This window comes from Malurus melanocephalus, unplaced genomic scaffold, assembly GCF_030028575.1.
Source record: "Malurus melanocephalus ecotype Western Australia unplaced genomic scaffold, MMel_1.1 scaffold_274, whole genome shotgun sequence".
NCBI classification, from domain to species: domain Eukaryota; kingdom Metazoa; phylum Chordata; class Aves; order Passeriformes; family Maluridae; genus Malurus; species Malurus melanocephalus.
This window is the reverse complement of record NW_026623506.1, coordinates 458,674-470,574: the sequence shown is the minus strand read 5'-3', so window position 1 is coordinate 470,574 and position 11,901 is coordinate 458,674.

Sequence of the window (11,901 nt, the reverse complement as noted above, 5' to 3'; positions counted from 1 at the left end):
ACAATTCCATGTATTTCAACCAGACAATGTTTTGTGGTTTGGTTTTGGTTTTTTTCTGTGACATTTTTTGCTGACCAAGTACAGGTCAAGAAAGCAAGTTGCATAACTCACTCATCTTCCTGCATGCTGGAAGCCCAATCTCACATGAACTGGACACACAGACCTGCACGTTTTCAAATCACTCCCACATTTCCTTCTCCCATTCTCCCCTCTCACCTACCCCAGTGATTTCCTGAAACCTGTTCTCCATCCTTCAGCTCTTACCCCTTCCAGCCTCCTCATTCACAAGACAGCTCAGGCTACTTTCCCACGTCTCCACTGAATTCTCATCTCCAAAGAGAAGGGTTTTTGTGAGCTGGAGCCTTTCTGACACATCTTTTTTTCCTGGAGGGGGTGATGGGCATCCTGTGCCYCCTGATTTTTGCATCAGAGCAAGCAAAGGCAGCCAAGGCTGCTCCTGAGAGCATTTCAGGCTGCAGCCACSAACAGCCTGGTGAGGAACTGCGCAGTACAAAACAGCATCAGTGCTGGTGCCATTAAATCACTTCTTTGTGGTTCCTTTTACCCAGATGAAAGCACGACTAACTCACAGGTACCAATTAATTCACAGACGTTTTCAACAGTCTTAGAATACATAAAGATTCATTTTACCAGCATAATGTTCTTAATATAGTTATTTTGCACAACAATGGCAGATCCTTGTTCCTCAGCATTAACCTCTATGCATAGTAATGTAAAACTGGAGAAGATGGTTTTGCTTAAGTGATAAACACTTTGCTTCAGGTGATAAATTCTCACTTTTAAAGAAGAGATTCTTGATTTAAAGTCCTAAAAGTTCAGGTTTTATTTTATTGCAAAAGCAGACTCACAGAAGACCAGTGACTGCCCACATGGCCTTGGATCTGACGTGCCACAAAGGTGGGTTCTTCTGATTCCTCTGACAAAAACACCCTGCATGATACCAAGGAATTCATTCAGGTTTGCTGGGAAAAAAAAGGAGACAGCAAAACCTTCCTTTCTCCTGAACTTTGCTTAACTGTTCAAGTGCTTTCAATTAGCTGACAGTGAAATGGGGCCAGGTTGGCAGGCAGAGATAAACACAGAAGATTACAATAGCGCAGAACGAAATAATACAAATAAGGATYTTTGCTGAAGCAGGTTTTAAATAAGTAAAAATGGTACTGTTGCTCTGGAGGTGAAACTAGAGATGGGAGAAAAATGTTAAATTGGACTTTGAGGGTAAATCAAATGTTTTTCAACTTGAGAGCAGACTCACGGGCTGAGTTACAAAATGCTGGGATCACATACTCGTATTGAGAAAACATATCCAGAAGAGGAAAATCCATGTGTTTAGGAGTCAAATTTTGGAAATTAGTGCAACATTAAGCAGAAACAGTCAAAGCTKGTAGATAAAGAGCAGAGGGTCAAAGCAATAAAGAGTATGAAGAATTCTGTTAAGCATACTTAGTCCATACTCATAGCATAATTAAGGTTGGAAAAGACATTTAAGAYCATCAAGTCAAACCATTAACCCAGCACTGCCAAGGCCATCACTAAACCATGTCCCTGTGCACAACAGACACATGTCTTTTAAATCCCTCCAGGGATGGTGACTTCACTACTTCTCTGGATGCCTATTACTCCAAGACATACCAGAAAAAAGAGGCAAAAGAAGAAACTGAGTGGATGGCGAGGGGGGGACATCTGAAATGTAAACAAGCTGTCTTAAACTCACCATTAGAAATTTAAAAGAACATCATCTTAGAGTGAGGATAGAGTCAAGAGCAAGACAGCACTTATTAGTGATGCCAGAAATCTGGAAAAGAGGAATTATTTCCTCACATCAGAAATGGGGAAGTTATTTGCTGCTTTGAGGAGGAGCACTGAATGGAAAGCAAGCAGAAAGCTGGCAAGACATTTACCTGGGAGTAAAGCTGAGATTCTGGAGGTARGACACTGGTTTTTCAGGGACAGCCAGACTTTCCTCTTTGCCTGGTTCGCTGAGAAAATGTCATTCTGAGCAAACAAAAGCAAGGTGGCTTTGGGAAATTTGAGGCAGCTGATGACAAAGAAAGAACCAAGAATCCCTGCAGATAAATGGGTGAGATCTTATAAATTAGATGGTCAGGCACTGAGAAAGAGGCAGAAGGAAAAAGCTGAGGATAAATAGTGTCAAGGAAAAAAACACAAATCCAAAATCAGCTCATTGGAGTAGGAAGAAAGAGGAATGCTGTGCTAGGCTGGTGGAAACTTCCAGGCCTAGACGTGTACAGTTTGTGAGACAAGGTTCTCAGGCAGCTTGTGAAAATTACAACATCTGTATGCTCATCTGGCATTAAACTGAGCTCCCAATTGCTCCCTACCATAATTTCTCCTGGGGACATCTGGAAGTGTCCTGGACCTACCTGGTTTGTGCTCAGAAGTGACAGCACGGATGGTGGACCAGATGTAGAAGACTTTGAAATATATCAATGAAGAGCAAAGGGGAGTTTGAGCTTTAGACAAGGAACCAGTTGGTGCTGGAGGTTCAGCAGGGGAGATAGAAAGGTCATGTATTAAAAGCATGAAATGTGAATTGGGAATGTGGGGATGTTTTAGAGAGAGAAAGGAGCGAGGAAATTGGAGGCCTGGGGAAAGCACAGATAAGCTGAATAAACAAAATATGAAGGGCTATCATGGCAGTCATGCGCCTGCACAAAAGAAAAATGCTCTTCCAAAAAATAGATTCCCTATTAAGTGATTTTGCTTGATTTTTTCACGCCACTCATGAGTTATCAATCTCCCCACCCATAAAGACAAATGTCATATCGGCCCTAACCCATCAGCTATTCTCAATTTATCACCATTTAATATATATTAAAATGCTCTTACCTCTGATTGCAAAAACAAACAAAATAAGGCAACATAAATCAAAAAGAAAGGGAAAGAGAGACGAGAAGGCTGAAGAGACAGAAGGGAGATCTGCTGCTCAAAAGAATGGATTATTTTTTTTTTCTCTTGATCTTTGCATCCAAGCTCTCAAGGCCTCTCCACCACAAAAACACTCCAATGGTCTCACACTGTAAATCACATCAGTAGTTTATTAATCCCCTCACAACACAGAAACAAATGCTTAGCCCTGGAAGGAGAGTGGGGAAGCTGCAGAGTAGTAACAAACTCAGCAACCCTACGACTCTCCCTCTCTCTGATCCCATTATAAACTAACACAATATTTTTCTCCAATTTTCAGCCAGTATTGCAGCTCACAGCAGAAAAGATACTGAAAGCAGCAGGAGCCAGGCAGAGGTGTCAGACTTCAGAGCGGACACTGCCTTGGGACCTGGGGGGGCCAGTAAATCAGTGCACGCTTGTCAACAGCTCCAAGCTGCAGGAATTACTCGAGCGAAAATAACAAATGGCTGTCATTGTGGAGCCAAAAACCTGTGATTATAATTATCACATCCCCAGTGACCTTGCATAAACTTTAATCCCTCTCCAATGGAGCATTTAAATAGCCTGCATCTACTGGCAGGGGACCGTGTCCCCTTAGTTGAAAATACAGAGAGTAGGAAAGAAACGAGCCACAAAGAAACCACCAAGCCCCTCTGTGTCTTACAGCTTGTATTAAAGAGTTGTACAAGAAAAGCCCTGTCACTGTCATTTTAATTGATATTATATAGTCATCCTGAATTCAAAATGCCACGGTGGTATCCAAACTCGGYTAATCCCAGCGCCGAGCATTTTAATCAGATGAAAAGGTCAAATAACACCAAGTTTTCATCACTGCATTCAGTGGGCTGAGAAAGTGGGAATACAAGGTGTGTGGATGGGCTGCTGAGTCAAGGAATCTTCGGGGAGGCAACCTCCTTCCACCTTGGAGAGGTTAGCTCACCCTTGCAGGTCCCACCATGATCAGGGCACAAACGAATTCTTCAGCTTTAATAAAATGCTTTTTCCATTACTAAGATCAGATATTTTAAGTATTTTCATGGTACCCTTTACAGCCAGGACTGGAGGCCTTTAATTACAGAATTAAGCTCAGTATCTGCTAGTGCCTTGTTCTGCTTCTCTAGGTTACAAATGCACTTCCATCCAATATAGACAATCCTAAAAGCTATGAATCTGGGGAAAGCAAAAATTYTGATTCTAAAGGATTTCATAGTCCTCATGTTTCTGAACCTGAAAGGATCCTTTTAGGGAAAAAATATCTTTTCATGCTGTTCTATGAGTCCTCCAAAGCACGTTGGAAGCATAGTAGGTACAGGAATTTGATGGGATTGCTTTGAAATAGTAAAAACCAAGTTGCTCCATGATAATCAGATTATAAATGCACAGAAACTGTTACAATTGCAAATCAGGTGATTTCCCCCAGAAAAAAAAGCACCTCCTGCAGTCAGCAGATGCTCCCACGTACAGGCAACCAGCAAATGTGGGTTTAAAAGATGAGACTTTTTATCTTCCATGCAGGTGTTAACAACATTCTGCATGAGCTTTGCACCATGGTATCACATAACAATGATTTTTTTTTTTTTCAATATTGCTGCAAGAAGACAAAATGAACTTATTACTGGAAAAGAGCTTTGCTAATTGCACAGTCTTTCATTAGGTTTYGGAGCAAGTGCAACAAGAGAATTGCACATTCAAATTAGCAGTAATTTTAACAAATTCAAAACTTTTAAAACAGAGAAATAGGAGTAGCATTAAGTCTTAAGGGAAAGTAATTCATTGAGATAGTGCAAAATTTAAACATTTCTATATTACTGTGTAGACTGGTGTGCATAATAACCACCTGCACTTCTCCATGTTAAATAATTAAGTAAAAGACATCCACARTAAGAGGTATATTTCCTAAAACCAGGAAATTGTACTGTCTAGAAAAGCAGAAATACCTGAAATAGATCMGTTCATGCCCACACTAAGTTTTAACTATTAATATTGGAATTAGACATAAGATTAATTGAGAAGCAGCCTTTATACAGGTAAARGGCTACAGTGGATCACAGAGGTGGTCAGTTATTTAAGGTGGATTTCCAAGTCAATAAATCCCCAGAATATATATCAAAGGGAGAATTCTTCCAAGCAGCTTCATTAACYTAAACCCTACATCCTGACAAACTTCTAGAAAGCTTTCTAAACCCAACAGTGCCAGCCCCATGCAACAAGGCTACAGCTAAGGCAAGTCTCCCTTCTGCTCTGTGTCAGAATTTGGATGTTTTTTGGAGCAGGGATACAGTGAGAAAGAGAGAGAGAGAGATGCAGACCMTCAGAGGGATTTGCATCCCATGACACTCTGGAAACAAGTGGTGGCATAGCAGAGCCAGGTCTTTCCAGCCAGAGGCACAGAACAGGAACTGGATGGAATCCAGGTGCCCTCAGAGCCTGTGACATCAAGGCCATTCCACAGCCACCACAGAGTAATAAATTCACCACCTTCATTCATTTAAAATGAAAACTCTCCATTTTCATCACTGAAACATAAATAAATACATTAAAAGTTGTGTAATAATAGCTTGGCACATTCATCCTCCAGTCAGGAACCATACCAAACGCCTCCTCTCCTTTCCTGATTACCARCATGATGCATTTGCCTGAGATTAATGCTGCATATTCCATGTGTTTCATGCATGAGGATCTGATAAAATCCCTCTATTTATCCCATATAGTGGTGATGAGCTATCACCAGTTATCTCTCTGTTTTGTTTCTCTTCTGACACATAAACCACCCCTACTCCTCCAATATTTTTGTTTCATCTCATCTTGAAGAATTRGCAGTTTCAGAATTTTTTTTTCTTTTTCTTCATCCCAATATCTGTAAAATAACTGACAGTAACCATCATCAGTGTTAGGTTAATGGCTGGACTCCATAATACTCTAGGTCTTTTCCAACCTGAATGATTCTATGATCATTAGAAGACAAACTTTGTGTTGCTTGTCTCAACTTGTATGTATATTATTTTGTGAGTTCATCTCTAAGAATAAAAAAGGACAAAATCTGCACTTTCTGTGTGTTAATAGTTGAAAAAAACATGAAATCTGGTGCGAAATCGTACATAAACACCTGATACTTGCAATTTGCCATTACGTACTACGAAGTTAGTAACATGGCACAGGGTGTTAACCTGTTTGTTTTTACATTAAATTATGAAAAACCTATTATTTATACCTTTCTTCCCTCTCACGAGACAAATTACAGGCACTTGTCACMCAGTATTCTATATTATGATCCCATTCTGGGTGTATGTTCATCAAAATTGAAATTATTCTGAAACAGCTACCACTGAACTTTGGAATTCATTTGAAATGACAGAAATTAAATGGTTGTGAGAAGAGAATTTTGTTCTGTAAATGGTATTACAAAATTTCATTTATTCTGGTATCAGTGGTCTGGACTTTTTACGTATCTCCTTTTCAGTCCTGTGTCCCCAATATCTCAGAAAGTGTGCAATAAAAGTAACCCAAACCAGTGGTGTTTGTGATACAGTGGGACCAACTGACCGTACAAATGGGCCTTTTTTTTTTTTTTTTTTTTTTTTTTTTTTTTTTTTTTTTTTTGAGGGGTTTCAATTTCAGCGCAGAGCAAGTTGAAAAAACAGCTGATAAAACTACCTTCACATTATGGGGCAAATTGCTCATCTCTGAGTCGCAGTTGCTTTTGGCTTCTGGCTCAGAGCTCTTTCCACGAGTCCCCYTGGCATTAATGGCAGCTCCACAAGCAGAACAAAGAGAATTATCTCATACTGAGAGGAGAATTTCCCCCACGTGGTGTGTGTCCATCACACAAACCCACCTTGCACTGAGGGAGGGAAACAACCCCTGTGAGCCTCCCCATCCCCATCCCCATCCCCACCTCTCCATCCCCTCCTCTGTGCTCTGCTGCCCGTGGCCACCAGCACCAGGCAGGCAATCTGACATTTTTAACAGCTTTTATCAGTTCACAGCCCTGGCTCTCAGCTGCTTCACGTTTCCCTGCACTTTTCTGCGGCGATGCTGGGTTCACCCAAAAGACAACCCCAGTTTACTGAAATGCCAAAAGCAATCTCYAGCCCTGTGATATTTTGGCCTCCTAAAGACCCCATTCTGAGGAGAGGGTTACTCTGAGAATGCAGTGAGACCTAGAGATGAATAGAGATGTCACTGCCCTTGGTGAGTTCCCGTGCATTTAAGCTAAACAAGGAACCTCACCACCCCTCAGCACAAGTCAAAACCAGGTGGAAAGAGAAGGCAGAAATTGGGCTGCCYTGCCCCAGGTGAAATCACTCCCAGAGCTTTTGATCCCCATGAAAATTTGAGCATTTTCACCATTAAAACTGGGTGTCCAATGCATAAGGATCTTGGCACTGCAGTGTCTTTTTTCCATCTTTTGGGGAAAATTTGCTGACTGGGATTATCTATTTTTTTGAAGTTTAATTTTTTCCCCTTTCCAAGTCAGCCATAAAAACCATCACTCTGGTGCTGGATAGAAATTAAACACCCAAAAGCTTCAAGCACTGAACAATTTTTTTCCCACAAGAGAAACATTCAAAGTAATTGTTTCATATCTTGCCTTCTCATTGCTTTCCCTTTCATTTAGCCCGTTCCCCAAGATCCATATACTGATATGAAGTTCAGACTGGGCTTTAAGAGGGAAATATCTACATTTAGAGAGGGGTATTTCTCTACCATGGCTTTAAAAGTGTCTCTGAATTCTAAACCTTTCACAGCATTTCAAGAAACCCGAAGAATATGGACCTGACCCTGGATCTTCATCTCAAGAARCTTTTCTCCTGAAAGTGGTGTGTTTTCCAGCAATAACAATAGCCAAACCTCATTTTTTTCTGAAAAAAAAATCAATTTATCCAAAAATCTTAGAATCAGCTTCAGCCAGCATTGCCAGTTTAGTCCCAGGTTTCCCCCTCAGTGCAGCTTCCTTCCTCAAGCCAACCTCCCAGAGTTGTACAAATACAGCAAAAACCAGAGCCTATGTATTTGAAGGGTGTTTCTGATTGTTACAATTATGTCCAAAACTTGCAATATAAAACCTTTAGATTCAAAACTGAAAAGTCAGTTAGGACACATGGAAATTGTATGTACTACTTTTTAATATAAATTTTTGAGAATGTCGCCCTCAATTTCTTTGTCCTTTGRGGTAGAAATGTAGTTCATCTTTCTTCTGGTAGGAAGCTGAAAGCACTCTGTTTTCATTCCTGATTCATCTCAGCTCTTTGCTGTGTGGGTAAGGTTCATGTGGTCTGATGTCTGATAATGAAGATTTGGCACAGCCTTAAATATAAGTAATTAGGGAATCCATTGACCATAACAAACAATGGACCAAAAAAAAACCTGTTGTAGAGAAGGTACTTCCCAGTTGCCCATTATAGCAATTTTTGCCCGTAATTATAATTCACAAATTTAATTCACTCAAAAAACAAATACCTTTTTTTTTTCCACTTAAATATCCTAAATCAAGCATTAAATTACAGCTCTTTCAAGAATGAACCTCATCATTAGCTTTCTTATGTGGAAGAGAAAAAAAAGTAACTCTTAAAAATCTACATTTAAGGAGCAAGTGCAAGATATCTACACAATAAAATCCCCTGGTACCCTTCCATATATCACATGCCTGTGTGCTCATATATCCATATGCTCACAGTATATTTATGGATGCATATTTATATATTCCATATATTTAYGCATACACAAACATACACTCACCCTATGGAAARTAAACCTCCAATGATAATGTGATCCCCACAAGCCCAGCACTTCAATTATAAAGCAATCCTAGCACAAATCCAGAAAATGTCACTGTCACATGCTGCCTTTGTATGCTGTTGAAAATACCTCCAAAGTTTGGAAATTAATCACACAGCAATGCCAATCTTTTAAGCCAGGCATCTATGAACCAACCTCTTCCCTACTGAATGAATTACATTGAAATCATATAATTGCAGGCTGCCATTCAGTCACCCTTAACAATAGGAGACTTTGAAAATTGGAAATTTTTTTCCCATCTGACTCCCAACTTGCAAGCATGAAGCACACAGAAAAAGCTTGGTGCCTTTTAAATTACCTAAAATCTACATCCTTCAGACAAATGAACAGGGGAAAAAAAAAAAAAAAGGGTGCAATTTAAGGGCAAATCATTTTGTGTTAATCCTTGGGAACTCAAAGCATGAAGATAAAAGAAGAAAAAATGCAGGTTTCACTTTGCTCATTATGGGACATTGACTTTCACCTAATAGTATGCAATTAAAATTTCTTCATGAGATTTCCTTATTGAAATAAGAAAGATAGTGCTGTGCTGAATGTGGTGATAGATCTGGTATAAACGTGCTTCCTGGACAAACTGATTTATCATGTCTCATTCCAGCAGTACTTTCTTGCTTGCTCATTTCTCATCTTATTACTGTGAAGTTGTAATTAAAGAGGATCCTCCCACGGAGAAGAGTTCTCCTTCAGGACAAGCTAAATTATAAATGTACTGTTCTTTCTCTGAGACCAATTTAAAGGGGCAGTCTGCTGTGGGAAAGATGCACATCTAATTCCTGGGGCTCCTGGCTCTGTAATTTTATTCTGGTCCCTTTCTGTTAGATACAGAATAAATTTGGTTGGCAAACTGGGTTTCCTGGGTAAATATACCTCTGCWATTGACTATTTCAATTTAAATACAAAGACAATTCAATTAAAATGGTATTGAACCACCGCGCCTGATTTACTTTGTAGATATTTCATGTATGATCACTCGTATAATACACCGAAATATTTCAGAGGGAGCTGAAAAACTATTTAAGGAATAAAGAGCCTGTAAAAATTCTTCCTATTCTTCAGAAATAATAGAACAACAGAACAACATTTGACCACAATCAACACTGACCATTATGAGATGAATTTTCCAGGAAGACACTCCTGTAAGAAAACACAAGCAGTAGGCATGGGATCAATTTGACAACATGAAATTGTTCCTCTAGCAAATTCTCAGCCCTTCAAACCCACAGACTTGCACCAATGAAAATAAAAATAAAAACCATTATTTGCTGCCCTCTATTTGAGCTCATATCCTTATTGCAATAAAAATTTGTATTGCAAGCAACAGTAAAAATCCAATTTTCTTCAAGGGAAGAGATTCCAAGGAAGGACACCCAGTGGTGCTGTTACTGATTAAGGTTCTTGTGCCTTTGTATCTGAACACCTAAACCCAAATAAGCAAAAAGGATACCCCCATTTGCCTTATTTTTGTTGTTCYCAAAGGCTCTACTTTGTAAGAATGTGAATTCCAGGAATAAGAATTATTYGTATCACTTCACAGAAACTCTCAAAGTGACTTCTCTGAGGATCTTGGAATGAGGGAATCAGTGGATGAACTTCATAAAGTGGGGCAAGGAGAGAGGAATGCACTGAGAAATAGGGGTGAGCTCTCTGAGCTTGAAATGCTCATCCAAGAAAGAGAATCCTCTCTTAGCTTTGGAGTATATATSTACCTCAATATTAAGCATTACTGTCATGGTATCCTGCCTTTAATGTCAAARTGGGACCTAAAAGAATTCAGATCTCTTGATAATGAAAATCCATCTGATGCTCAAAAGGCTCACACAGCAATGTGATAACCTTTCACACTGTTACATCCTATAGCTTTATATTTCTCCTTGAGTCCATTAATTTAATTGCATCTCTGAATTTCATTTTAAAATATTTTATTGTAATCATAGGAGACAGCAATAATTTATTAATGTGCTCAGTGGCACTATGACACAGTAAGAGCAGCATTATATTTGCAGACATATAATTTCAGAGCTAATTTCATAAAAGTATGGGTGAACTTGATCCTTAAATTAAAACCATTGTCCTTTGCTWGAGAATTAAGACAGGCAATTCATCCTGTGTCATATCTACAATGTTTTAAATGTGATGCAAAGACTGTTGTAAAAGTGAGGTGTTTGCAGCAGCCGATAGGACCATGAGGGTCTAGATCCCATGAGGGAAAAAAAAAAATTAAAAGTGTTATGCTAATAGACAGTGAAATATTTACAGCTGAGYACTTTTAAGTCCTTTTCAAAGCATATTCCCTGCTCTGATAAAAACCTCGGTTCTGTTTGAAATGAGACAAAGAATTGGTTATAAGAAGCTTTTTCTATTTATGTCTTTTAACGGAGAGAAAATAAATAAATAAGTCAATGAAGTGACTTAAAACCTCAAATGCTCTCACTCTGCTTTCCAAAGTGTCTGGGACCAGAACAGATCTACATRCCTGAATTTATGGAGAATTTCTCGTGCAAAAATTCTCTGAAGCTGCATATTGCTTGCCAARCTTCTGACAAGGAAGAATTTGTATTATGGATGAATTATTACCTATTAACTTTCAGCATGGCAAACACAGCTGCTGTGGGCAGCACCTGGTCAGAGCCAGGCAGGCAAGGACTGCTCTGTCACCAATTTGTGGAGTAAAGGGACAACCACAGGAATTGCAAGACCACATGGAAGATAAGAAAAGCAGAAGTGCTCATTAGCCCTCAGTCACAGGACAGATGGGGATTCAGGTATTGTGCATAAAGAATTACAATCTAGATGAAGAGAATAAATAAAAGAGCATTCCCAACCAGCAGACTCCTCTCAGTCCCTACTCCCTTTTGTTCCTACCAGTTAYTTCTGCTGCCTGACAAATCATCTCCCCGACACAATAAATTTGTTAAGGAACATTATCTCAGGCTGAGGAAGGTCAGGATGTGCTAAAGGTCATGTATGTATTAACCCACGACATGAGAGTCCCCACCCTGAGCTTAAAACACAGCCTTAAATTATATAATATTGAACTGGCTCTAACAGATCCTCATAAACAGCCTCATTTACCTGACAYGGCCCCGAGATGTGCCTGAACACCTTGAAAACAGCCCTGTTTGCTCCAAGGGGTCATAAAAGGCAAAATCCATGTTGTCAGACACTGGGGTT